This window comes from Papaver somniferum, chromosome 11 (assembly GCF_003573695.1).
Source record: "Papaver somniferum cultivar HN1 chromosome 11, ASM357369v1, whole genome shotgun sequence".
Taxonomy (NCBI): Eukaryota; Viridiplantae; Streptophyta; class Magnoliopsida; order Ranunculales; family Papaveraceae; genus Papaver; species Papaver somniferum.
In genome coordinates this window covers 51589345-51613734 of record NC_039368.1, presented here as the reverse complement: position 1 = coordinate 51613734, position 24390 = coordinate 51589345, and positions in this window count along the sequence as shown.

The following is a 24390-nucleotide window of genomic DNA, read 5'->3' as shown; positions in this document are numbered from 1 at the left end:
TTTATTGGATTTCATCTCGGAAAGGCCGAGAAAGGCAACATTACAAATACCAATTTTACATGGCTTGGTATCAAAATCCATTTAAGATAAATTATCTTTAACTCATAAAATCAGTATCCCCCATTAGCCGCTATGGAGGATAGATCATTTAGGTCCTTAATTTGAATAGTTATAAAACATACAATCAAGTATGCCATAAATTTTACCTTTATCATAATACGCATATCTGTGTGGTTTATGATTTGACTATGCCATATCTACGGTTCATCTTAAAATACCATAGCAAGCTTTAAATTAACAAGGTTTAGTTTGATGTGATGAAGCATGAAGAACTATTTTCTTTTTTCAAATTCGATCACAATCACATTGCAAACAAGACCTTATAGATAGAACACTTCTCCTCCGTAGAAAGGTCTGGTGAATTTGAAGAAGTTTCATGCTGAAGGTTGCCACTCATCAACATCTAATCCTCCCACATTAAAATATTGACCTGCTAAGGCACCAAAAGATTTATTCATACACGGCACAAATCCAGAGAAATCTCTCGATATATACCTCTAGAGAGTAAAGTATGCCCGTGCCGTTACGGCACGGGTTAAGCTCTAAGAAGAGATAAATCTACGGTTGTGGTTTGTTCAACTAAACCATTATGAATGTTTTATTAATTAGTGTTCCATTAGTTGTTCATAATGAATAATTAATTAATTTTTTATTATAAATGTCCCCTTAATTGATCTAAAAAATACATATTTTTATTAGTAAATAATAATTTTACTAAAAATTATATTAGTAAATATTAATAGTGGATGGAGTAGTGGATGGTAAAAATGGCGTGGGTGTTTGTGAGTGGTGGAGACGGTAACATTACTGGTGGTGGAAGAAATAGTGGTGATGGTTGTTTTTTGTGGTGGTGGGTGCCGGTGAACAATAGTGGACACTAATAGTTTAGTGTCTTTACAACACGCACAACATTATATTCGATTGGTAAGGACAAAAATCAAATAATGTGTTGGTGGGTGTTGGTGAATAGTAATATATTCTGCTAATAATGTGTCACTACAAATCGGTTAACATTATAAAGCAGAGAAAATTTGGTTGATCATCTTAATGATAACATAAGCTCGGTTAAAATACATGACAATTACAATTATAGCTGCAATCGAACGTTACGAATCAAAATCAGTACACAATAAATTAACTTATTATTAAGTCGTTTTGTTATGACTCGGGCTATATCATAGCTAGATGATCTTTTTTTCGCTATTTCTTTGTTATGTATTATAAAATAAAGTTTAACTAAGTTAGTCAACATAAAGAGAGATCTTGATTTTCCCTCCCGATTGATAATCCACGGTTGTGGTCGATCCCATGAATACACACTTTAATAAGGAAATAATGCATTACGTATTCAATCTCTTTTTCCCATCTCAAAAATCAAAAGAAAAGTGGGGAAATTTGATTGACTAAAAATAAAAAACCTACATTTCCATAAAACTAGTCAATTGATTCTCTCAGTCACATCCAGAAGGAGGAGTGGACTAAAAAACTTTAACTCCCCACCTTTGAGCAAACCTAAATCAGAAATAAATTTGGCAAATAGAGATAGACTAAAGAAGCAAAAAATCCAAGAACATGCTCCCAGTGATTTGGTATCATCCTCAAAATCTTTGGTGTCTTAATTTATCAACTGTTTTTATATCATCTTCAAGATTTGTTTAGGGAGAAGATAAATCAATGGTTGTTTACGTAAGTGTTTATAAGTGACGTCTATGATTGAAAGTTAAAAAATTTATATCTAACGGTCTTAATCTGTGTACTCCCATTAAGTAGATGACAACTTTGTTAATAATTACATCATATTAGGAATAGTCAGGGCGATTTTTGTGAGTGATGGTGCATGGAGCCGGTGGAGGCAGTGTTGCTGGTGGAAAGGTAGTTGTAATGGGTAGTTCTGGTAGTGGTACAATAATTGGTCAATGTAGTAGTGTGCAATGTTTATTCGATGTCGTTATGACACAAATAACATTATATTATGGAAGTTGTGTTTGAATTTTTAAGTGTTAAATTAATATCGGTCAAATACAAAAGAAAATATAATAATCAAAAAGTATGAAGAACAATTGTCACTTTAAATAGTAACAACAAATGAATGACGCAGGTTAAAATTGACATAATTTTTTTCACTTATTTTCGTGGCCGTGCCGTTACGGCACAGGCCAAGTTATAGTCTAAGATACAAAACAAAGCTAGGATAAGTTTGTCTAGATAAAGAGTGGTCAAGATTTATCTAGGGAAAAGATAAATCTACGATCGTGTTTTGTTCAACTTTAATGTTACTATAATAAGTGTTTTATTAATTGGTGTATCATTAATTGTTCATGATGAATGATTTATTAAATTTTCATTTCCCTTCATTGATATAATAAATACATAATTTTATTAATAAATATTTTAACTAAAATTATATCAATAGAAACTATTAATGGTTGTTTCCCATAAGTGATGGTTGTGATGGGGATTAGAAATGCATCTAACATCCAAAATTTACTTACCATATCACTAATGTCTTATTACTTTTTTTACAATAAATATTTTATTATGTCATAATAAATGTCATATTAAAAATGATAATAAATAAATTATTCTATTAACAATTCTATAGACGTATTTTTATTAAGTAACACTAACATTTGCTTACAGTTATATAAGTGGCCATAGTTGTGGAGTCGGTGAGCTGTGGAGATGGAAATTGAATCGCTATGGTGTTATGGACAGTGGTGACAGAAGTTGTTTCGGTAGCAAGAGTGGTGGTGGATAGTTTTGTGGTGGTTGTAATTATTTGTGGACAACGGTGACCGGAGAAAAATAAAATGCACCCATGTCCTTCAAATTTTTTTTTTCTGTTTCTCCAAATCGAGTTAGTTGCATAGTCTTAAATCGCTTTCACTTTTTTGCTTGCTCTCAGGTCATGTTTTACTTAGTTTTCTTATTTTTATATGACTTTGAATTTCAATCAGAACAAACGACTAAAGAATAAAATTATTACTATTTCATCAAACATGATATGATTTTATTTTGGATGTTCCACCGGGCATTCGATAAGCACAATTGGGAGGCGATGGCCTTTTTCTCAATCCTTCAATGGATTATGTTATTTTCATGAATTCCACTTCTCCGAACATGTATTTTCCATGGTTATCTATTTTATCTTATTTTTATTTGTTTTTTGTGTGTTAAACTTTGAATAATTAGAACCCTTTAAAAAAATGTTGAGTCAGATCGTTTTTCTTATTCATTTGTGACCTGAGTATTTTCTCCTTATTGTTTTTACATCATCATTTTAAGATTGCTCCAAACAAAGTTTCTTAATGCTGGTGGAAATGAATATTGATAATCATAAATCATATATTCTACACCAAATGAGCAACTCATCTTACAGTTAACCATCTACGGATTTTGTTCTCTATATGAATTATAGTGTGTTGCATGTTTTGCAAATCATTCATTTCATTCGTACTCTGTTAATGTTCTCGCGTTCCTAAAGCGTTCACGTCGTCTCATTTTTGGTTTCATCAAATTTTTATTGTCATATATGGAAAGCAGCAGCGAGCACAATAGCACTTTCAAAATGCTTTATTCTTTTGTCATACCAATCGGATAGGGGACTCATCATCTTCAAATAACTAATTTGTTAGTGCGACTCTGCCCATTTCCTCCTCGGTATCAAACATATGATGCTAATTTAATTCATTGCATCCAAAACATAGATACTACAAGAAGAAGAAAAAACTCTCAATATTCCTTTGTTTAGAAACATCCATTTCTTCATTCGACTCTGTATATTCTAGATGCTTAAATAGTTCAGTCTTATACTCACCTGCTAAGTTACATGGCTTGGTCAAACAACCACCCTGATATAATCTATATCTCAATAATTTATTTCTATTTATTTTCATTTTTCCATACAAATCACAAGATAACCTTTTCATTCTTGGTCTTTGTCCTCTTACCAAGTGTTATCCTTGAATGAGTTACGCTTTATTCGTTGTATTCTCAAACTTTGATCGCATTGCTAAATATTTATCTCAACTTTGTTGTCTGGATTTTTAGAAATTTAGTGTTTCGTGGATCAGTGACAACGGTACCTTGGTTTAACAGAAAAGATGTTTCTTTTGCGCACATGTTTACTGCTACAAGATAGTGCAAAGAAGATATAGATAATGAACACATGTTTACCGCTATAATTTTGTCATTATACTCTTTTCCTACATTAATAAGAGGTTTTGTTGGGTACGCTTATATGATTTTAAAAAAAATCAGTAATAGACGCAAATATTATGTCAATTGATGAGTCACAATATTATAGTCAACATAAATTATCTTACAGAATTTGATTGTAAGAATTATTGCATCCAAGAGATTCTATAAGGCATTTCACACAAAAATATTACTTACTAAATATCTTAGCGTCATTTTTATTCAATGATGGATAAAAGAGTCTATTGTTATCAGGTTAAGTGGTTAACCATTTGGAGAACTAGCTAACCATAGTTTCATCATTTTTATGCAGCGAATAACCTCACATTTGGAGAGTCAAGATTGTATAATGTCTAGGAGTTTTGAAGTACTAGAGATATATCTTATGTGAGTATTTTAGATTGCATCTGAAATGGTTTAATGTTGTATAATATAACGGCTTAACTAAGTAAATTAGAAACCTTAAATTAGCATTTATTGTGTTATATATTGAATTCGTAAGAACATAGAATGTGATATTTATTATTGAGTCCATACTGGGTTTCAATCTTTTTGGACTATTCTTAAAGGGAAAAAACTCAACAAGGATATGGACATTTTTAAGGCATACCCCGGATGAATATGAACTCAAACAACGTAATTTTTTAATAACTAACATAGTTCAACGTTTTGGTTTTGCATGGTCACTTAAACAAGGGAAATTCAGAAGGGAAGTATCATTTCAAATGATCCATAAGATACCTTTGTAAACTATAAAACACATAACGTTTCTTGTTCTTTTTTTGTGAAAATTAATTATGGTAAATTCCCGGCTTGTGGATACAACTTCAACAGATTTAGAAAGATGTGAAAGTATCAAACATACTAGAAATAAATCATATATGAAAAAAGATTATGTAGACTTAAGACCGGAAATATCAATAGATTTTTTCTTCACTTCTAAATAAGGAGGGTAACACGACGAATAATAAGTATTAAATCTAATATCCAAACGTCAAAAAATGCATATCCAAACAAAGATTATGCATGTGCAGTTACGGCACGGGTTAAACCCTAGTAAAGTATATAAAACGTAGTTGATGGTTTTAATGTTAAAATAAACTCGGTTATAATAATGACAATCAAAAAAAATACTGGAATCAATTGTCATGTTATTTAATAACTACAGACGAACAACAAAATCAAAATAAGAACATATTATCGAGTCGTGTTGTTACGGCACGTATTATGTTCTAATACTATACAAAAGAGTTGCTCATATTATCCATATCAGTTAAGGTAGTACCAGTAGCATATTTTATCCATCTTATAGCATTCCTCCTCCTCTAAAAAAGTGTAACTTTATGGAAATAGGTAGAATTCAGATCTCTTTCCATAATCCACACCTCTCTGGATTTATCCTTCCAGTACAACTCTTTAAGATTGTATAAGTACTCCAGTCTGGCACTGAGTCTAGAAATAGAACTAGAGTCATTTTGGTTAGAAGTTTGGATTTCAACCAACTTATCTCTGGTAGTAGATAATTTAGTTTGAATATTGTCAAAGGAGGATTTGTTCCAGTCTCTAAGTCCTTTTTTCATGCTTAAAATCTGGCTTTTAATTTATAGGCTGGAGAACCCACGACATTGACATACCAAGAATTAACTATAATATCCTTACAAGTTGGATCTTCAATCCACATAGCCATAAAATGAAATGGTTTACGCATACAGATACCTTCAAAATTGAAACCAATATGCATAGGACAATGATCAGATGAATCTCTAGGCAAGTTATTAACATAGAGATTTGGAAATAAATTTTTAGCAGTTTGATTAATCAAGCATCCATCAAGTCTCTCCAGAATAATATTAGGGCCATGTTGCATATTTAACCAAGTGAACCTAAGGCCGGAGAAACCAGGATCATGCAAAGCAAACACGTTACAAAAATTCCTAAGGTTATAGAAATCATTATCATCAACCTCTAAGCCACCATTCTTAGCTTCAGCACCTAAAAAAGAATTAAATTCTCCTACAAAAAGTCGGTTCCTTAGGAGGGGTAGGTGGAAAATTATACTATCTATCCTAAAAGTTTTGTCTAAGACTACTGTTAAGTTCACCGTAGATGAATTGGATATGGCAAAGTTTTGAGTGAATGGCATCATTAGTTGTGACATAGATGCCCCTAGAATTGAAGGATAAAATGTTAAGATCAATTATTTTTTCCAGGCGAGGACAAGACCACCACTTCTTCCAACACAGAGGATATTAAAGGTACAAGAAAAACCCATATTCTATAATTTTTTAGCAGCAATAGCCCTTTTCATTATAGTATCGGATAGGAAAACTATGTCAGGGTTTATGCTTTTGAATAAGAGGTTGAGATCTTTATTGACTTAATTTTTTTTCTTAGGCCACACATCTGCCAACAAAGCATGTTCACATTATTGACCGGATCAGTAGAAACAGGTAAAGAAGACTCATTCGAAAAATTCTTAAAAGGAGGTAAGATAGAAGAGTTTCGGGCAACCATTAAATTGCGTATTTGCAGTGTCACCAATCAAATGAGATCCTTGGGCATTATTCAAATCCATATTTTCAGCCTCATGAGAAGAATTATTGTGAATACTATTGTTAGCTTAAGAATCACCAGTAGGTTCATTAAATTTTTCATAAGGATTGACTAGGGTATGAGTGTTGAAGACACATTTGGTCAGCTGAGAGAAGGTAGGTTCCCCAATTTGGTGATATGGGGACAAAGGTTATTGTAATATGGCTCTGACAGATCAAAATTTTCTGGTGGAATGACAACAATACTAGCGAGGGTAGTATTTTTGTCTTTAGTATGCTTTATGAACTCAACTCTAGGATTGATCTTACGTTTAAGACTAGAGAGAGCATCATGTTCAGCTGAGAGAGATACCAACTCTTCTATAGAAATTATTGGTTTCTGAGATGGAACTGTTGAACTTTTAAAACGCCTAGCTGAGTTAGAGGTACGAATCATACCCGATTTACCTGGTTCAATAGGATCGTGGATGATCAAAATCGAGTCAGCTGACTTATTTTTTTGATCTATCACGTTCTTAGGGATAACTGGCAATCCATTGTCTAAGACGACAGGTGGAAGAGCTTGTACATGGCCTACATCATAGATTTTCAGAGTATCAGATCTGTTCTTGAAAGGACCTATATCGAGATATCTTCTCATGGACTTTTCTCCATCCTCTTTAGAATATTGCGCAACCACAACAACTTTTCCTTTTCCACTATTATCATGATGCAAGTTTTCATCCCGAGTATCCATAACAACATATGTCTGAACCAACGTGGGATTTTCTAAGACCACACCTGATGCCAATTCTGCTGAAGTAACAGGTGGTTGTAGAGGCATCCATCTTGAAACTTTTAGAGAATATTTTGCACTAGAATGACTAGATACTTGTATGGCCTTTTGTTTTGCTTTCAGTCTTGGACAAACATCATATCTATGATCAATAATGCGGTAGGACGTACAGGAAAATCTTGGCACCACGAAGTATCAACATTCCATAAGAAAAGGTTCAATCCATTCTATTGTGATGAGTAAAATACCAGTTGGCATATATTAGAGCATTGCTCGGTTGAACCTACCAAGCGTTGGTATTATTAGAGCATTGATCGGTCGAACTCGCAAGCGTTGATATCTCAAGCTTGTTTGTCAAGTTTAGTTGATCAAAACTATAGTCTTGATTTCTAGTCTACTTATAGCTATGTCTCAGATTAGGATAGAATGTGTAGTTGAGCTTTAGACTTCACGACGTTCATCAATTTAAGATGAAGATCTACTGAGGATAGCTTAGAGGAACTTCATCAACAAAAGGTATGTAGAGATTAAAACTTATCTATCACTCAGAAGTCTATTCTATTTTATCTCTTAATGAGACTAAGTCGTATAGCTATATAGACTTTTATATTATGCACATTTGATATTTAGAGCCGAGTTTATCTCGCTTATTTATTTCTCGAAATATGTGTTGCAAGATTTTTTCTTTAGCTACGTTCATCATATTCTTGACGAGTTTAGTTGGAAACAGTTTATTTGTTGGAAACTAAATAATAAGTCAAAAGATGATCATGTGAAAATTGCCATGAAACATCTTACATGACTTGTTTGAGACGATCATTTGATGTCGACTCGGAAAGTTTCGTATTGATCATTTGATCACTTGAAAATTACTTGAAGATAATAGTTTGTGTGAGACAGCTATTGTCGTCTTCGAAGTATGTTTCAATGATTGAAATGGGAGTTTAGAACCATTAACCTTTGTCTGGATACATCACAGTATACATACCTAGTATGCAAACTGTTTTGGTATGATTCAGATCCGGGAACCTTGTTTGCATACCTAGTATGCGAACGTTTATACCTGAGTTAGATCTGGGACGGCTAGACAAGACCAAAGTACGGAAGCTATAGTTTGCATACATGTTTGAAAACTTAGTGGTTTAAGTTCTAAAATCGGTTAAGTATTTTTTTCATACTCATGAACAAATATATTTATGAATTAAGTAATGCAATCTTTGCAAACCATGGCTTAATGTTCATGAATTGATTTTAACCGATTTTGATTCAATTGGTTCATATATATTTTCGTGAGATAATGAACAATTGAACAGCTTTATTTGAAACACGATTGGATTCATTTGATTATCTTTCATAATTGATTGATCATCATAGTTGATCTAGATGTGTTAGATGAATGTGGTTAAGACAAAAGTGTTCATATGTCTAAATTTTGTTAACTTTTATTGAACCAACTCAATATACACGTTTAGGTACGGTTACCCATATCTAAATGAAGGTATATTTCATTTATATGTAAAAAGCAAAGGCCATCTAACGGTTGAGAGATATTGATTTGGTTTTTGATATTCTATCAAAACATGTTTTCAATATAGGCTCCATTGGTTCCTTCGTTCTGTTTTTATGACCACGAACAATTCGTGCACCAGGTTCATGACCGAACATATGATTCCAACACTGTGTGTTTGGAAAGATTGATATGTGTTCCCAGGATTTCCCTATGACACACACACATACACACACACACATATATATATATCAAAGTGTGTCTTTCTTTTGATATATGTATGTTCCGTAACCTCAAGAAAACTTCTTATGATATCATGAACTGCACAATGGATAGATGTAAAAGGGAAGACAAAAACGAAGATGAAAAGGTTATTGAGTTTCATAAGGATCCTCTTATCATAACCTGTTTCCATGCATGTGAACTTGAAGACAATAAACCTGCTCAGATGTTATCCGATTTGGTAGGAAATCTTCTCCGTGATTTTGAAGTCGTTCGTGATCAACTTAAAATTGCAACGAAGAATCTTGATTTCCTGAAGACTGAACTGAAAAAAGCAATTGATGATATTGCTTTTGTTCGATCTATGGTAGCTGATTATGTCTAATTTTGTATGTATTATTTTAGGAGTTGATTCTATTTTGATTTTGTCTAGGAAACTTCTTATGAGAATTTATTCTTGTGTTTAAGAAGGATAACTAGGGTTTGGAATACCAAATATTGTGATTACACATAGCTATTGCCAACTATTTTCATCTTGCAATGTTTTAGATTTATTTATTTAAATTCTAAGTTATTTGGAAGATGATTTTGCAGTATTAATCTTTATTGGTTTTATATATTGCAAAAAATATTTTATGTGATATGTGTGTTTACGTCCGTGAACTATGATTATCTCATATATGGTCAAAAGTTAAGTCTATTATGTCTTTATGCAGATATTGATAAAACATAGAATGAACTTTTGAATATTCCACAGTATTGATCTTTCCCTGATCCACTTTTATGTGAAAGTATTGTATGGCTCCGTAAGTTTTCTTATGTTGAGCATTTTCGACTAAATTAATCTATAAGTTCTTCTTGTGATTAATTTATTCGAGTTTTCTGGATACAAATTCATGTTTCATGTAATTTTTTAATGTCCAAAGAAATTCTTCTTTTCTTGTAAAAGTAAGGTTGCTCTTCCTGTTCTTTCGGGAATGACATATTATGGGGAAGAGATCTTAATTGAACTTGTGCTTAATTGCAAAATCTTTGTGGGGAGTGCAGCTGTGGAATATTGTAGGATTTATCTTATATATTTATAAACTCCATGGATACACTGAGTTTTGACTATGTGAAATCATCGAAACAAAGTTGATATGTTCTCTTTTCGTCATGAATTATCTCTTTGAGAATTTCATTATGACCCCGTAGTTTTCGTACCTTTGCCAATTTATATTGACAAAAAGGGGGAGAATTATTTGGTAGTTTACACTACATACATATGGCTTATGGATCATTATGCAAGGAGGAGTGGTTTTCATTGTGAGATGGAAGTATTGACTAAGGAGGAGTGATACATATCACCATAGTATTACTGTTAAAATTGTGATCCAATTGGACTTTGATGTTGTGATACAATTGGACTTTGATCAAAATTATAGTCTTGATTTCTAATATACTTATAGCTATGTATCGGATTAGGATAGAATGTGTAGTTGAGCATTAGACTTCACGGTGTTTATCGATTGAAGACGAAGATCTACTGAGGAGAGGTTGGAGGAACTTCATCAGCAAAAGGTATGTGGAGACTAAAACTTATCTATCACTCAGAAGTTTATTCTATTCTATCTCCTAATGAGACTAAGTCGTATATCTACATAGACTTGTATATTATGCACATTTGATATTTCGAGCCGAGTTTATCTCGCTTATCTATTTATCGAAATATGTGTTGGAAGCTTTTTTCTTTAGCTACATTCATCATATTCTTGACGAGTTTAGTTGGAAACAATTTATTTGTTGGAAACTAAGTAATAAGTCAAAAAATGATCATGTGGAAATTGCCTTGAAATATCTTGCATGATTTGTGTGAGACAATCATTTGATGCCGACTCGGAAAGTTTCGTATTGATCATTCGATCACTTGAAAATTACTTGAAGCTAATAGTTTGTGTGAGACAACTATTGTCATCTTATAAGGATGTTTCAATGGTTGAAATGGGAGTTTAGAACAATTAACCTTTGTTTGGATACAATACATTATGCTCACCTAGTATGCAAACTGTTTTGGTATGATTCAGGTCCGGGAACCTTGTTTGCATACCTAGTATGCGAACGGTTTTAACTGTTAAAGTTCGGGAACCTTGTTTGCATACTAGTATGCGAACAGTTCTACCTGAGTTAGGTCTAGGACGGCTGTTTGCATACCCGTTTGCAAACAGCCGGACAAGACCGAAGTCCGGAAGCTATAGTTTGCATACCTGTTTGCAAACTTAGTGGTTTAAGTTCTAAAATCGGTTAAGTATGTTTTTCATACTCATGAACAAATACATTTATGAATTAAGGAATGCAATCTTTGAAACTGTGGCTTAATGTTCATGAATTGATTCTGACGAATCAATCCGATTTTCATTCAATTGGTTCATATATATTTCTATGAAATAGTGAACAATTGAACAGATCTATTTGAAACACAATTAGATTCATTTGATTATCTTTCATTATTGATTGATTATCATTGTTTATCTAGATGTGTTAAATGAATGTGGTTAAGACAAAAATGTTCATATGGCTAACTTCAGTTAACTGTTATTGATCCAACTCAATATACACGTTTAGGTACGGTTACCCATATCTAAATGAAGGTATATTTCATTTATGTGTAACAAGCTAAGACCATATAACGGTTGAGAGATATTGTTTTGTTTTTAAGCAAACTTAGCTTGAATCTCAAATCAGGTTTTCATCTAACGGTGAATATTGAATGCTTTGTTACTAAGCTATCTTAGCTTTGATTGAAAGTAAACCCATATTTGAAAGACTATATAAGGGAGAACTCTAGCAACTGAAAAACCTAATCTCGGCACTATCCTGTGTCCTAGTTGCAACTAGAGTCGATTCTCCTTTAACCTAGGTTTTTTCCAAAACCATTATAGGTTAACGACTTGAAGACTTTATTTGGGATTCGTGAAGCCATGCCCAACTATTTTCTTCGTAGTTGCGTGTTCTGATCTTACTTGTTCAATCGTATTGAGTATTATCTTCTCTAAGATTTTCTCGAGATTTATCTCCGATAGGTAAGATATAAAAAGTAATCACAAAGCTCTTCGTCTCATTCTTTGTGATTCCGCAATAACTTCTTCTACTACCATATAGTTAAGTTATTATGAGGTGATTGATATTTCTTGGCTGCTCTTCGGGAGTATAAGACCGGATTATCAATTGGTTCCTGCTCTCTGGGAGATAGATTTATCTTCAAAATAGACTTATCAGTGGGAGTCAGATTTGTTTATAAGTCTTTGACTTTGGGTCGTAGCAACTCTTAGTTGTGGATGAGATCAGCTAAGGGAATCAAGTGCACAGAATCCGGCGTGGTTCTAGAGGTGTAAGGAACATGACTGTACCTTAATCGGTGTGAGACTTGGTTAGAGATCAGCTACATTTCATTCCAAAGTTATGGAAATATACACGTAACGTGGCTCTAGCCCCCCTTACGAATACTTCGATTGCAGATTGTATTGACAAATTGAGATATAACTCTTTGATATATTTAATGATTGAGCTCGCTTTTAAGTTGGCGCTCTCAGAATTATATTGGAGTTAGTCCATACAGATTTCCGAATGAATTATTGGGTGTGGTTATTATACCCCCGCTTTTTCAGGTATGTCAAGTTTGATTGTCATATTTTCATGTCAAAACTCAGTTGAAGTCTCTTGATTAAATGTAATAGAGTCAACTTCGTTTAGGTTAGACTGGAAAGTCTAGGAATGTTGAGACATACAAGTATTACCTTTAAGACCTGAAGAACGTGAAGACATATCGACTATAATGAAGACATCATTCTTCCACTTAAGGTTAGTGATACTGACTTGACTTGTTTCCATTCCTATCGTTTCTTTCAAGTCGTTTAAGATTTAAAACATAACATGCGAGGTTATATATATATATGATACTCTAGTATTAGACTTGATCATAATAGTATGATCAAAGTGTCGCAGAAGTATAATGAATTACGAAGTATAACATTTATCTTTTGAACTTCGTAAACGCGTCTTCGACATAATCTATGTAACTTTTTACTTGATTGTGTATTGGATATAGGTGTGATTTCATCCTAGGAAACTATGTTTTATTACATTGGTTTAAGGAGGTAGGTATATGAACTTGTTTCGTAATCGAAAGAAATCAATATGGGATTTGGTCCTGTTTTCTATGAAGAACTATTGGATGACCAATTCGAACCTAAAGAGGGAATTCAGGTAGAACCAATCTTAACTTATGTGAGTCAAGGTAGAACCGATATGTGACGGTCCGAAAAAATTTTCCCTTCCAATCGGCCGTGGAGTTCGGTCAACTGGCAAGTTCCTGAGCTTCCATTTGGGATGAAAAGATTGAAAACGGTTTGTAAACAAGAGTAAAGTTATGATTAAACAATACATGAAAGTTTTATTCCTATTACCAAAACAGTTAACCAAAAAGTGTGGAATACAAAATATCGACATGAAACCATTTAAACATGACCCACACTTATTAATTATAATACTCTTTTACAAACAACAACATCAAGAAAGAAAGGTAACACTTTTTACAAACCAAACAGTAGGAAACTACAACAATAAGAAAAGATAGAATCGTTTTCATAAGCCAACCCAGATACACATGAATATACATGAACACAAAGTGATGTACTCACTTTGACCCTGCAAGCTCAATACACCAAGCTTAAGAAAGCTTACTACTAGAATCCTATGAAACAGGGAACTTTCGTGATGCAATAAAATTTAGGAGATCGAAATATACACGTAATAAAAGTAGAAAGTGCGAGGCATGTTTGGTACTTCAATAGAAAAACTCCATTGTATACCATGGAATTGTGGAGAGATAAGAATAACGTTTTATGGGTAAAATACACATTCAAAAAATGTAACGCGTGGAAACACCTAATCCCTCTTCGCTCTTTTTGCCAGTTAAAAGGCCTTATTAAAATAAATACACGTCACATATGAAATATTATACTAGGAAACACGAAACTTTAGCTATGCAAGAACATTTAGGGGATTGAAATACATATGCAATAAAACAAGAATAAGATGTTTTGAGACATGTTTGGTATTTAAATAGAAAACCTTGATTACATATTGTAAATTGTGTAGAGATAAACTGACAAAGTTTCGTGAGTAAAATACACGTTCAAAAATTTTAACGTGTGAAAACACTTAATCACTCTTCGTAAAAAAATTGTACTTGAAAGTAAAAAGACTTTATTGACCAAATACCGGTCTATTAAACATCTCAAAAAATTATACTAAAAAACAAAGAACTTTAATTATGCAAAAATATAAAAGAGATTGAAATATACACGTAATAAAAGTAGAATAAAATGTTGCACGGCATGTTTGGAAGTTTAAATAGCAAATTTCATCTTATATTACAGAATTGTGTAAAGATAAAATAATAAAGTTTTGCATGTAAAATACACATTCGCGTGGAAACACATAATCCCTCTTCATAAAAGAACTTTATTCGACAGTTAAAAAGTCTTAGCGAACTAAATACATGTATATTAAAAATGTGAAACACTATACTATGAAACAGGGAACTTTTGTTATACAATGAAATGCAGTGGATTGAAATATATACGTAGTAAAAGTAGAATAAGATGTTGCACATCATATTTGGTATTTAAATAGCAAAACTCCATTATTTATATTATAGAATTGTGTAGAGACAAACTAACAAAGTTTTGTGGGTAAAACACATAGTCAAAAAGTTAACGTGTTAAATAGCAAACCCCGTTATATATTACTGACTAATGATGTTTATATATACAACATATAAGTGTTTTCCAAAGTTGAAAACAATTACTAATTAGGGAAGAATATTTGGCTGGTATTACATATATATTGTTTACAAGACGACCAATTTGCGTTTTTTTATTGTCTTTTCACACAATTTAAGTGCATCTTTCATACTAAATAGTGGATAAGTAATTAGAGTCTTCAAAATACAGATAAGTAGATTTGATTATAAAAGTAGAAGAATAACTAGCTCCTAAGTGTACATCATCTCTATATATTGATTGAAGTAAATTCATATACATATAGATATAACTAGATCTTAAAAATAATTTGGTATGCAGGTGAGTTTGGACGAAAAAGTCACTGTTGGCAATTATTAGGTGACCCCGCAAGTGGGTACAATCAATTTAATCAGAAATTGATTGAAAGGATGGAGGGATTCAATGTTGAAGTCAAGGCTAGTAAGCTGGGAGATATGTTTATGCAAGCAATGACTAAGCTAGAAAGCGAATGGACAGTGGGAAAAAAAACTATTGGCCGGGGACTCTTGCTTGGGTTGTTCGATACGAGGATGATGGAAAATCGATACCAAGAATTACTGATTTGCAGTATGTTTCTAAGCTATATTTTTTTACAGATTTCCCATATAGTCGATTTTTGTCACAGTGGTTCTCATCGAGATGATTACAAGAATTCCTAAATGCACATTACAGGAGTAATATGACTGATCATGAGGGTTTCCAATTGGTCAAAAGGTGCATCAACATTCTTGCATGGAATTCAATAGTTGCTGGGAAATAAGATATTAACAACTTTATAAAAGATATTATTTTTATTTATCTCTTTGGAAAAGCACAACTATAGTTACGAATAGTTGTTCTTTTTTTTCTTTTTTTTATCGGTAAAGATACTTTTATATAAATAATAAGGAAATGTTACACACAATATTAGTTGAATGTAACCCTTATACAAGATATCCCATGAAAACTTCACATAAACACCTTATACAAACTTTCATATATCATGAAAGGAACGCCCAATCAACTCTTTGTCACCCCAAACCTACACTAGATTTAAATTAGAAAACCCACACGGAATAGTTTTTCTCCATTAGACAGTTTAGGTGAGTCATAGTGATATTGGAGTTAGTTACAGATCTAAAATTTAAATTATGGAAGGGCTTGTATCCATTTTTCAGATTCTAGACCAATATGTTATTTTTATTTGAACCTGTTCTCACTTCCGTTATTTTTAAATGCATGCAGCGGGGGACTCTCTGGCTCATGACTGCGTAAGAAAGATCCATAGGAATCATGAGAAAGTGCCTCTGTAACCAAGTTATCAAATTCCTAAAACTTATATCAATCAAAATAAGTGCATAGAGAGATAAAGTGCGTGGTGGGGTGATTTTTAATTGGTGGTGATTTTTTTTATCGGTTCTTGGGGTTTGGGGTTTTCTCCGCCGTCAGGTGGAATAGAATCTCTTTCTCCGCCTCTTTTTCCGCCGCTACCCACCACATCTCAGGTGGTAGCTGGCTTATATGTGGGGAGACGAATTATTGGTTCTGATTCTCTTGTTAAAGGTAGTGGTAATGGGAATCCTATGGTTGGTTCTCAGAGTTTTAGATCTTCTTTTTCTGAGAAGAGTTGGTCATCATCTCTTTTTCTGGTGAAAAAAGGGTTTTCTTCAGAAGCATCAATGTTTTTCCAGCCAACTTCTCTGGTTGAGGATGAAAAACTAGTGTTTGTTTCTTCTGTGGATCTTCACCCTAAGATCAAGAGATGTGAAAATCGTGTGATGGGGGTACTTGTAGGTAAGAGATTACCTTAGAATCTGGTTAAACGTGTTTTTGTACGAGTTTGGAGGCTCAAGGGTAACTTTAATCTTACTATTCAAGTGAGTCTGCTTTAGTTTTTTTGTTTTGATGATGAAGATGGCATATCTTCTACTCTTGAGCATGGATCTATGTATATTTCAAACAATTTATTAATTGTGCAACCATGGCATCCATTTTGGAGAGTGAAATTGTTGAATTGAAATCAGTACCAATCTGGATAAACTTTAGGAAAGTTCTTTTACACTTTTGGGATAATTAGGTTTGAGTAAAATTGTTAGTTACTTGGGGAGACCCATTATGATGGATCATCAAACTCTGAACAGACCTAGGGTGAGTTATGCTTGGGTTTGTGTAGGAATAGATGTTATGTTTGATTTCCCGACTACAATTCATGTTGTGATTGATGGTAATAAAAGGTTTAATGTTGAAGATTAATACTCTTGGAAGCCTCCAAGATATACTCATTGTCATGTATTTGATAATAATCACCATGGTTGCTCAAAGCTTAAAATAAGAAAGGTTGATGATGCTGCAGCTGCTTTAGAATCTAAAAAACAAATAGCAAAGGAAGTAGACATACGAAACTTGTTACTAGATTGTGTGTTGAACTTATGATTTATTTTATGCCTAAAGAACTATGTTTGATTACATGAGTTTAAGGAAGTAGACAGTTTCGTAGTTGAAATACATTAATTGGATTGGTGGTCTGATCCCTATAGGGAATCTCTAACAGGACCGATCCCTGCCTATTGGGGACCTATATCAACACCAATCCCCATGGAGAAAACCGATTTCCGATATCACGTATACTTTAGGGTTTATGTATTTTCGAAGTTGGGTTTGCAAAATAGGAAAGTTCAAGATGTCGGCATTGTGAGTAATTTGAACATGTGTACAAATCTTATGTTTTATTGTTTAAAGATATTTGAGATCCCAAATCGAAATGTTTAAGAATCTTCTACTAAGATTTTCGAATGTATATGTTTTATTTTCCAACAAGTAAAACATAACTCTGGAAGATATATTAGTAAAGTATACTTGTATACCATCTAATATTGAGTTGTCATCCAAAAGGCATTTCTGTATTACAGTTGGATATTGGTTGGAATCAGACAAAATCGAAAATGGGAAGATATTGCAAATCTTTAAATGTTTTCGGTTATAGAAATTCCTTGGTGTCCAAACTACCTTGGTCTATAAGTAGTGAAGTTTTTTCTTCTAACAAGCTTATCCTAAGGTAGTCATTTCATTTTGTAATCACTGTTGTAGCGAAATCTCTTACGTCCACTAGTTTAAAGACTTTCATGGAATCAAGAAGCGTCTAGATAGTACCGTTGGTAGGAAACTATAATTTTCATTTTTATTTTAGTATCCGAGTATGATAGTTTATAAACCTAGATCTAGTTATCTTGATAATCCAGATCTTGTTGATCTAACAGAACAAAAAAGTTTATTAGATTAAATGGAAGAGCCTTTGTGGAACTCAACATAAATATTTGATTAACTTCTTGAGATTGATAGAGTGGTTACTGAAAATAGATTAGTCCTTTATTATTTTGGAAGACGATCCAAAGGAGTTGAGTGCTTGAAGTCTTCACAGGGAGGTGAAGCAACTTAAGATAGTGGAATCTATCTTAGGATTCACGTTAGCCATATTGGTTGTAGGTGCAGGGATACGGAGGAAACTAGGTAACTAGGGTAGATTACTTGGTCTCAACTATGCGAAGTTGGTAGTGGTCTTTGTGTAGCGGCTTAATTCTGGGAGTATTCAAAACTGGACTAGGTCCCGAGGTTTTTCTTCATTTGCGGTTTCCTCGTTAACAAAATCATGGTGTGTGATTTTACTTTACTTTCGGAATTATAATTATTGTGTAGTTATAATAAAGTGATTGCACTTGTACATTAATCAAAACACTTGGGTTTATCCCTATAATTAGGTTCGGTTTCAGACTTGTACTATATACCAAGTGTATACCTTGTGGTTGTTATCATCTTGACAGTATCTCTCTATATTAGATCACGCAAGGTATCGGTCATATAGGTTGATATTGAAAATATTGTGGTGTACTTGGTACCATCGTCATTTAAAACTACATATTAGTGATCTTCTACTATATATCTCATTTGATAGCTTCTCATGCAGCAAGACCTTCACCTTGTTTCTCGTATATTGCCCTTAAGTTATCACCTTTGGAAGCTGCAAATTCCCTGCAATATTATGAAGTATTAGTCTTATCCCAATAGGCACATTCTCACTTATTATTTTCACATCACAATGCATTGGAGGATCCCATCTCTGCACTGCATAATCAGTATGATCTGCATAAGATTAATTTGAGAAACAGATATAGAAGCTTCATATTCTAATATATACTATTTTAAAGAATTAATAAATTCAACTGGTATAACGAGCAATGAATCTTCTATTCGAGAAGATCGGGACAGAAATAATAAATGAAATCCATAAGACACCTAGAACATCTTAGCTTCCAGATGTACCATAGGACATATACGACAAACTTGATCTTTACCTGCATTGCATTTTCAGAAAATTGAGTTGATATAAACATATTCTTTAACAAATCCATGAAATTAACAGAATTTAAGGATATAGCAAGATTAGTATCACTGAATATTTCTAGCCACATCACATTCAATAAACAAATGTTTCATATTTTCATAATGCAGACTACATATAGGACAAACGGGATCAACATTATTCACAAATCATGTTAGTCTATCCATTGTTGGAAGCCCATTTTGGAAACACTTCCAAAGGAAATATAGGTATTTTGGTGGTAATTGCGCCTTCCAGAGTTTGTTCCAAGGAAAATTACTACTAGGTGGTTTATGTCCCAACAAAGACTCATTAGGAAATAAAACACTTCTTGAATATATCCATCTCATCTTATCCTTATCAAGTATTGGTATTCTGATTTTACATATTTCATGTACAATATCATTAGGAAATAAAACATATAGTATTCACATTCCAACTTTTGGTATACTGATCAACTAATTGGTTAACCTTCTGCACATCAGAACTTATGAAAACATGTGGCAAAGTGGTAGCAATAACAGGTACCCATACATCTTTCCACATTTGCAATCTCCCAGCCATAGTGTTTCTTAAATAACTTTCAATCCTTGGAAGACACCTACCTCTCCATATCCAGGAACCATTAGGACCAACCTCCTCAGATAAAAGATCACAATTATTAAAGTAATTATGTTTTAGGATCTACAACCATAGAGCATCAGTCTCTTGCAAATTCTTCCAATCTAGTTTAATGAGTAAAGCCTATAAAAAATAACATACTTCCTTATATTAAGGCCTTCTCTACATTTAAGACCAGCTATAGTAGTCCAAGGGGATGGGTACCAACTTCTAGCATTATTTTCTTTGTTTCACCAAAACCTTCTCTGGATTGTATACATCTTATCTGTCATTTTTTTAGGCATAGGGAAAACTGATATATGATGGGTAGAAAGAGTGCCTCATTAAAACAGTTTGGGTTAGGATAGTTTTAGCAATTTTGGTTTAGGTATTTTGATTTCCAATTTTCCATTCTTCCATCAAAATTTTCAAGCATGCCTATAAAGGACTCAGTCATATCTCTGCAAAAGTACAGATACTCATAGATACTTATCTTTCAATCCTATTTTCTTAATATTGAGGATACTAGTAATGCAACCTATAAACTGATTTTGAGTTTTATGAATAAAATCAAGATCCAATAATCAAAGTTAATAGCTTGTCCAGAGATTTTACTAAAATTCTCAATAATAGTGTTCAGATTCCTTACCTGAGATTGATTTGCTTTGGTAAAAACTAAGCAATCATCTGCAAAAAAAAAAAATAAGAAAAAAAATTAAATGGCAGGACTAGCAGTAGGTACCTTTGAGCCATTGATATTTTGACTCTCGGGAATTATAAAGGCCCTTGAAAATACATGCATAAAAAGAATGCGCGATTGGGGGATATCAAAACTAATTGGGGGATATGAATTACTTCCCCCAACCAAAGGTGTCTGCTAGGGGTGTTTTTTGGGCGAAAATACTAAAACTCTCTTTGGTTAATTAAAAAAATATTATGAAAAGACTGTTATACCCTCCCCACAAAATAAAAACTAAAAACTAAAAATCAAAATCCAAATTAATTATCCCCCATTCAGTTCAGGCACACTCTAGGTTAGGGTTCCAGAATTTTTTTTTCTTCATCTTCTTCATCGTTCTTCATCCGTTTTTCATCGATGATTAATCGTTAATTCAAAAATTTCTTCGTCGATAAACCTACCCGAATCCATAAGAATGCCTCCACGAATCGAAATCAAAATCGATTTCTCAACAGAAATTACAGGAAATGATTGCTCAAGAGCAAGAACACGAAGAACAAGAGGCTTCGGACGATCAACTTCTCGTAAACATGGCTTCTGTGAGAAGGTAAGTGATTTAGAAATGTTTAATTAGTGTTTCAATCGATTTGTAGCTATGGGTTTAGGTCAAAATCGCAAACCCTAACTGAAACAGTTGAGCTAGGTTAGGGTTCCGGCATTCAATTTAGTATGAATACCACACCGGAACAGTGTAACGGCATTCGATTTAGGATGAAGACCATACCGGCACTGCGTTATGGCATATGATTTAGGTTGAAGACCATACTAGAACTTAGTTACGACATTCGATTTAGGATGAAGACCGCACCGGAACCAAGTACCGTCGTTAAAATTAGTTTGAATACCATGTCGGTATACGTTTTAGGTTAGATCCTATGCCGGAACCCTGTTACGACATGTGTTTGAATTTTACGTATGTGCCGGCAATGGTGTTTTGGTATCCAGGAACTTCCTAAAGATTACCGGTATCCTCGAAAATTATTTGTCAATGCCGGTATTAGTTCCCGGCATGTAATGGTTTGCATTTACTATGCCGTTTCTGGTCACGGCATGGTCGATACTTTGTTTCGGTATGCCGGTAGCGATGATTCTCTGCCGTAATGTGGTGTATCTATGCCGGTATTAGAAATGAAAGTTAGTTGTCTTATACTTATTTCGTGCTTCTTTTGAAATAGGTCTAAAGCAAAAGAAGCTAAAGCAAAGGAATCTAACAAAGAAAAAACTAAAGATGTTGGCATTAAGAAAAGAAGGAAGGACGGTCGTGGTACTCCTCAGTCTCTGCCTCCTAGAGGGAAAGACCGAGGTCGCAAAATCCGTTTGGGGGCTGATATAAGAGGTGCAGTTTGGGAGAGTGGTCGTGACTGTAGTAAACTCGTAATCCGTGAACCTACTGGAGCAGTTGAGTAGGAAGATGAGCAAGATGAAGAGGAAAGTGAGGAGGAAGATAATGAGATTGAACCAAGTCAATTAGCAACCCAAAGCCAAGCAGTAGTGGAACAAGGTGGGCCAAGTCAACAACCGACACAAGGCAAGGGCAAAGTAAAAGTTAAAGGTTCGCACCTTCCTCATATTGATGACATGATACCTGACCTTGATCGTGGGAGAATTTGGGGTGCCGCTTCTTTTGATCAGGGGTATCTATTTGGTTACAAAGACTCGTGGGCTCGTACTATATATCAGAGCTATGTAAGAATTTCTATCTCGTGCATATGTATTGTTTTGTATTTATGCAAAATATCTTAATCGTATTATCTCCTAATTGTAGGATCATAAGAAGGTTTTGCGTGTTTGCCGAAACCAAGTCGCGTCTCATTGGAATTTGTCTACGGAATGTGAAGAGGTCCAAACATTAGTAAAGGATTCTGGTCTATATCCTTTGGTTGAAAATTATGTGAAGCCAAATATTGTGACAGTCAATTGCTTCGTCGAAAGGTATCATGGTGAATCAGATACCATGCACTTCCCGTTTGGCGAGATGACCTTGATCCCTGATGATGCTCAGAACATTTTAGGCTTGAGTATTACCGGAAAATCAATTGTAGAAGGAGATCATTTTACGGAGCTAGAATGGTCGAAGTTGCACGCTCTTACTAACAAGTTGTTGGGTTGGGACTACAAAACTTCTGTGGAAAGCTTTTGTGTATCTAAGACTAGTAGGACAAAGACTATCAAGCTGACGCTGCTTAAGAAGAAGTTTGAAAACACGGCGCAGAGAAAATACAAGGATGGATGGGACCTCGCACAGATTCTTTATACATCCACTGCGTACCTGTTATTCATCTTGGGCACTAGGGTATTCCCCGACACTAGTGGCAACAGGGTTAGTGCAAACTACCTTCAACACTTGGATCCGTTGGAAGACGTCTACAACTATTCTTGGGACACCGTGGTAATGACACATTTGATGACGGAGATGAGAAGGGCCTCTAAGGCGGTTACAAACCAATTTTTCGGGAATTTCACTCTACTCCAGGTAATTTTCTTTTTAAATTTATGTTCTTATTTATATTGTTCACATGTACCATTATCATGAACTTAGAAACAAAATTTACTGATTTTTTATGTATCATTTAACATTTGTATAGGTGTGGGCTTATGAACATTTCCCAACATTGTTCAAGGACAACCCCTTCTTGAAGATTATTCATTGAAGACCCCGAGGAGCCTAGAGCCAAGAGATATCAGTTCAACAACCATCTGAAGCCCGATAACAATCATCGACTGATAGATATGAGATTGGCTCTGGACGCGATGGCTGCCAAAGATATTGTGTTCGACCCTTACAGGGGTGCTAGAGAAAATGGCCAATATTTGAGGTTTTATAACGTTGCATTTTACAATGGGATTTTTTTCCACCCAAAGGGATACGTTATGGCTAATCCTCGACGTGTGATGCGGAAACTTGGATACAAGCAATTACCCTGCTTCATGACAGCCTCTACTGAAAGGTATCATCTTGACCTTTCTGTGTCCATGACAAGTTACACGAGGTTGAGGGTAGAGTATGATCCAAATCCAGGACCAACACATTGGAAGGATATGGAACCACGTCGTTTGGTAGATGCTAGTAAATGAGAGCTTGTGAATAACGGTGATGAAGCCGATCCCGCCTACATTGGTAATTACTTGGACTGGTCACATATTTTTGTTGTGCGCCCGGACGACGTCGAAGTTCCACCCCAGAAAAACCCTCCTGTTCCAACTCCTACAGAGGCACCACCTACGATGGCCCAACTTAATAAGACCGTTGGATTGCTAGTAAGTATTGTTAATTGCTTAGTCGTTTAAATTACACATAATTTTATATTATCATATATATACTAATTATGTGTTGTATGTATGAAACTAGCGGCTTCAGCTTGGCAAGTTGAAGAAGATGCCTGGTTGCAAGTACGACGAATGAGAGGTGCTACCCATTGAAGAAATGAAGGAAGTCGTGGAAAAACTTGATAAAATTGAAGACCCAAGTGCAAGATCTTTGTTTGGGGAAACGAGGAGGGCGCCCGTTGGCAAGAAGCAAAAGACCAAGTGATAAACTCTATAGTTGTGTTTCTTTATTTGG